Here is a 6,321-nt window from a genome sequence, read left to right on the forward strand (position 1 = left end):
CTCACACGCAGTTACTTACACATGGCAGAAGCCGCCCACCCTCATCTGAGAGTCTGCCTTACAAGGGCTGCACTCTGCTAGAATTAACCACACGAAATTATTATTATTGTTATTATTATTATTATTATTATTATTATTATTATTATTATTATTATTATTATTATTATTATTGACAGTTCGGAACTTACCACTTAGTCGAACAGCGCATCTCCTTTCTCGCAACTCTTCCCAGTCCAAGAATTGCAACATTTTTGTAACGCTACTTTTTTTGTCGGAAATCGCCCAGAACAAATCGAGCTGCTCTTCTTTGGATTTTTTTTATAGTCTTTGAATCAAGTAATCCTAGTGAGAGTTTTTTTTTTGCAAGTTACTTTACGTCGCACCGACACAGATAGGTCTTATGGCGACGATGGGAGAGGAAAGGGCTAGGACTGGGAAGGAAGCGGCCGTGGCCTTATTTAAGGTACAGCCCCAGCATTTGCCTGGCGTGAAAATGGGAAACCAGGGAAAACCATCTTCAGGGCTGCCGACAGTGGGGCTCGAACCCACTTTCCCTGATAAGAGTCCCATACACTGGAACTATACTCTAGTTGGGGTCTTAACAGAGATTTATATACCCACTCCTTTACATTCATAACACAACCCCTAAATACCGTGATAACCATATGAAATGTGATTATCCCAATGAAGATCTTTTCCTTATATTAACACCCAGGTACTTACAATGATTCCCATATGGAACTTTCACCCCGTCAACGCAGTAACTAAAACTGAGAGGACTTTTCCTAATTGTGAAACCTACAACCTGACTTTTAACTCCTTTTATCATCATACCATTGCTTACTGTCCATCTCACGTAGAAAACAAATGATGCATATGGGTCTGGAAATGCTTTATTTCCATGTTGAACTCATTTTCTATGTTCAACTCCACATAGTTCATTAACAATGGAAACATACGGGAACTTAACGTAACAGTATACCACATGGAACTCTTTCTTATAGAAATGTTAAATACCCTCTGATGTATGCACACGCGCTACTCCAGGGTTACATCAGGGTATCCGGGGTTAAATAAGACGGCAGGCTGATACCGGCCAACATACCAGCGGGACTGGTATCGGTCAGACCACATACCAGGTGTATGCATAAGTCTTTTCCGCTTTCACTAAGAGGTGGTGCCAGCGAACTGTACGCAGCGCATGAATTTGTCTGATATTAACCTACCGACACACAAAAGGTGAACCAGACGAACACTAGCATCTGTGTTGTATTGTTCAGTGATCATGTCAACGTTTGTGCCTGTAAAAGAACATTTTCGGCACGCATTGGTTTCCTTGTTGTTTGAGTCATCAGTCCATAGACTGGTTTGATGTAGCCCTCCATGCCACCCTATCCTGCCCTAACCTTTTCATTTCTACGTAACTACTGAATCCTACATCTGCTCTAATCTGCTAGTCATATTCAAACCTTGGTCTACCCCTACCATTCTTACAACATACACTTCCTTCAAAAACCAAATGAACAAGTCCTGGGTCTTAAGATGTGTCCTACAATTCTATCTCTTATTCTTGTCAAATTTAGCCAAATCGATCTCCTATCGCCAATTCGATTCAGTATCTCTTCATTTGTGATTCGATATATTCATATCACCTTCAGCATTCTTCAGTAACACCACATTTCAAAAGCTTCTACAGTATTCTCTTTCTTTCCGAGCTAGTTATCGTCCATGTTTCACTTCCATACAATGCCACGCTCCACACGAAAGTCTTCAAAAACCTGTTTCTAATTCCTCTATCATTGTTTGAAGAGAGAAAATTTCTTTTCTTAAGAAAGCTCTTCCTTGCTTGTGCTAATCTGTATTTTATGTCCTCCTTACTTCTGCCATCGCTAGTTATTTTACTACCCAAGTGACAATATTCATCTACTTCCTGTAAGACTTCATTTCCTAATTTAATATTTCCTGCATTACCTTCCTTCGTTCGACTGCAGTCCATTACTTTTGTTTTGGACTTATTTATTTTCCTTGTACTCCTTACCTAAGACTTCGTCCATACCATTCAGCAGCTTCTCGTGATCTTCTGCAGTCTCAGATAAAATGACGGTATCATCGGCAAATCTCAAGGTTTTTATTTCCTCTCCTCGGATTGTGATTCCCTTTCCAAAATCCTCTTTGATTTCCTTTACTGCCTATTCTATGTAAACATTGAAAAGGAGGGGGGACAAACTGCAACCTTGCCTAACTCCTTCTGGATTGTTGCTTCTTTTTCAAAGCCCTCGATTCTTATCACTGTAGACTGATTTTTATACAGATTGTAGATAATTCTTCGCTCTCGGTATCTGATCCCAATCACCTTCAGAATCTTAAATAGCTTGGTCCAATCAACATTATCGAATGACTTTTCTAGATCTACGAATGCCATGTACGTGGGCTTGTCCTTCCTGATTCGATCCTCTAAGATCAGACGTAAAGTTAGGATTGCTTCACGTGTTCCTACATTTCTTCTGAAGCCAAACTGATCTCCTCCCAACTCAGCTTCAACTTGTTTTTCCATTCTTCTGTAAATAATACGTGTTAAAATTCAGGCATGAGATACTAAACTAATGGTGCGATAGTTTTTACACCTGTCAGCACCGACTTTCTTGGGAATAGGTATAACAACATTCTGCCGAAAATCGGATGGGACTTTTCCTGTCTCATACATCTTACACACTAAATGGAATAGCCTTGCCATACTGGTTTCTCCTAAGGCAGTCAGTAATTCAGAGGGAACATCATCAATTCCAGGTGCCTTGTTCCTATTGAGGTCACTCACAGCTCTGTCAAACTCTGACTTCAAAATTGGGTCTCCCATTTCATCAGCATCAACAGACTCTTCTTGTTCCAGAACCAAATTATCTACATCTTCACCTTGATACAACTGTTGGATATTTTCCTGCCATCTTTCTGCTTTGTCTTCTTTCCTAGAAGTGGCTTTCCATCTGAGCACTTAATATTTATACACCTAGATTTCCTTTCTCCAAAGGTTTCCTTGATTTTCCTGTATGCAGCTTCTACCTTTCCTAGGACCATACCACCTTCGACATCCTTGCACTTCTCCTTCAGCCGGTCTTCCTTAGCTACCTCGCACTTTGTATCCACTTCATTCTTTAATCGCCTGTATTATTTTCTGCCCTCTTCATTTCTAGCATTCTTGTATTTTCGTCGTTCATCAATCAGGTCTAGTATCTCCTGAGTTATCCACTGATTCTTAGTTGCTCTTTTCTTCCTTCCTAACATTTTTTCAACAGCCCTGCTGACTTCATTCTTCATGGCTATCCACTCTTCCTCTATTGTGTTTCCTTCATCCTTTTCATTTAGTCCTTTTGCAACATGTTCCTTGAAACAATCCCTCGCGCTCTTTTCTTTCAACTTGTCTAGATCCCATCTTTTTGCATTTTTTCCTTTCTTCAATTTCTTCAGCTTCAGATGGCATTTCATGACCAGCAAGTTATGGCCAAAGTCCAAGTCTGCTCCTGGAAAGGTTTTGCAGTCCAACACCTGGTTTCTGAATCTCTGCCTAATCATAATGAAGTCTATTTGATACCTTCCAGTGTCTCCAGGTCTCGTCCACGTATACAGCCGTCGTTTGTGGTGTGTGAACCAAGTATTGGCAAGGACTAAATTATGATCATTGCAGAATTTAACCAGCCGACTTTCTCTTTCGTTCCTTTGTCCCAATCCGAATTCTCCTACTGTATTACCTTCTCTTCCTTGGCCTACCACGGCATTTCAGTCTCCCATCACAACTAGATTCTCGTCACCTTTTACATTTTATGTTAGATCTTCTATCTCTTCATATGTTCTTTCGATTTCCTCATCATCTGCTGAGCTGGTAGGCATATAGACCGACACTATTGTGGTGGGCATTGATTTGGTGTCTATCTTGATGACAATAATTCTTTCACTATGCTGGTCGTAGTAGCTTACCCGCTGCCCTGTTTTCTTATACGTTATTAAACCAACTCCTGCATTTCCTCTGTTTGATTTTGTATTGCTTTTCTTATGTGATAAAAAGAAAAAGGCTGTGCAAAGTCATCGTTTGCTGGTAGAAACGTTTGGTGAACACGCTCCGTCAATTAGAACATGTGAGACATGGTTATTTCAATGTGAAAGTCACTGAGCGCTCTGGTAGACCACAAAAGCGTGAAGACGAACAATTGCTCTTGAAGCCGTTAATGCACAACCCTATCGTCAAGAAATGATTAATTTAAATCACACATTGATCGAAAGACGACCGAAATGGGTCGGAAGACATGGCAAAGTGATTGTCTTACAGGACAATGCGTCCTCTCACACAGTAAAACCAGTGAAAGACACCTTGAAATCGCTTGGATGGGAGATCCTTCCGCACCCGCCGTACTGCCCCATCCTCTTCGCATCAATGGGGCAACGCGCTTGCTGAGCAGCACTTCAGCAGTTTCGAGGAAGTTGGAAAATGGCTTGGCGAATGGTTTGCCGCAATATACAAGCAGGTTTTCTGGCCTGGTATTCATAACTTACCTGAAAGATGGGTGAAGTGTGTAGAAGCCGATGGCCAATATTTTGAATAAACAAAAAATGAATTTCCCTTGAAAATTACGTGTTTTCTTTACCACAAAAACTAGCAAAAACTTTTGCATACACCTGGTAGAGTTGATGGCTTTACTATCACAAGCGAGGTCTGGTTATTACTGAACTCCTCTGAACGATACTGTGTGGTGTGTCTTTGACATTCCTTGTCTTGTGATGCAGAAAAGACAGGGTAGAACTAGCGTGGAAGCAGAGAGTTGGCTATACAGTAAGTGAATTTATGGGGGTTCGGACATAAGAGGAAGAAAAAGAAATGAATAAAGAGTGCCAGTACTTTCTCAGTTCTAGTTCTATTCCGAGGCCAATCCAGCATGCGTAACTGCCTTCGGGATCAACGAGCACACAAGCTCCCATAACGACATCGAGGTCATGTTGTCCCTAGACGGGGTGGCGCTGATTATTGTTTTAAGGGGAAGTAAAACTGCGCAGCCATTCTCTATTAGCACTAATTGGGGGGGAAATGTGGAAGACTCCCCAGGCTTCGAAAATCTAATAGCGTCGAGGTTGGAAAAGAACAAAAGTTGACCAAGTGTAGGCGGATAGGAAAGATGAAGATAAGGAGCCTCACACGAGTAAGTGGAAGCAATGCCAGACTCAGATAGGGGAACCCATACTTCTAAGATGAAAGCCCTTAGTCACCTTATTTTCGTCCCTTACGACAGGAATTGGGGTGAGAGGTGAACCACGAATTACATAAAACAAATTGTATGCATTGCTTAGAAAATGTATCGGTACCTCCAAACCGACTTTCAGCCTATTAGGTCGTGTTACGTATATTTAGTACGTGTTGAAGAGATGTTAAGTATAGAACGAAAATGGCCAACCGGACCCCAGTGGGATTCGAACCCACAACCTCCCGATTTCGCGTCGGTTGCTCTACCAATTGAGCTATGGTGGCCTAGGCCATCTTTGGTCTGTTGGAAAGGATCTAAGCTACAGGTCTGGCACTACTGCCATCACACTGTAGAGTGCGTTTAAGTCGCCCGTTGAGGGCCAAGTCAATGAATGTCGTCGCTTCACCGGTAACAGGTTGTAATCCACAAAGCTCTTCCTATCGATTATTCTCCTTAAGACTGGTCACGCCTCCCAGCCACGTATGGATATGCAGCCCATCAGAAAAATGTCCGTTGTGTTCGTTTTCCTATGCCGGCAAGTAACCGAAAATGAACCTAAGATGCATTGTAGAATAGGAGTGCGTAAATACGTAATGCAAGCATACATTCGTTTCGTACGGTACAGTGAGGTTAATTTTCCTTTACACATACATGGGCATAGGAAAATGAACACAACAAAATGTGTTCTGATGGACTGCATAACCATATGTGGCTGGGAGGCGTGACAAGTCTTAAGGAGAATAATCGATAGGAAGAGCTTTGTGGATTACAACCTTTTACCGGTGAAGTGACGATATTGAATTTTCATGACCGCACTGTAATCGAAACCGACTTTCAACCTATTATGTCGTGTTACGTACATTTAGTACGTGTTGAAAAGATGTTAAGTATAGAACGAAAATGGCCAACCCAACACAAGTGGGATCCGAACCCACAACCTCCCCGATTTCGCTCAATTGGTAGAGCAACCGATGCGAAATCGGGAGGTTGTGGGTTCGGATCCCACCGTTGTCCAGTTGGCCATTTTTGTTCTGTACGTAACATCTCTTCACCATGTACGAAATGTACGTAACACGACCTAATAGGTTGAAAGTCG

At 41.8% G+C, this 6,321-nt stretch overlaps 1 non-coding gene across 1 annotated transcript; it reads right to left on the reverse strand.

Moving 5' to 3' along the window:
- Nucleotides 1-5,436: 5,436 nt before the first annotated feature.
- TRNAS-CGA (transfer RNA serine (anticodon CGA)) lies at nucleotides 5,437-5,510 on the reverse strand. Its single transcript has one exon. It is a non-coding gene; the product is annotated as a tRNA-Ser (tRNA).
- Between the last annotated feature and the right edge of the window lie 811 nt (nucleotides 5,511-6,321).

Source organism: Anabrus simplex, chromosome 1 (genome assembly GCF_040414725.1).
Source record: "Anabrus simplex isolate iqAnaSimp1 chromosome 1, ASM4041472v1, whole genome shotgun sequence".
Lineage (NCBI taxonomy): Eukaryota > Metazoa > Arthropoda > Insecta > Orthoptera > Tettigoniidae > Anabrus > Anabrus simplex.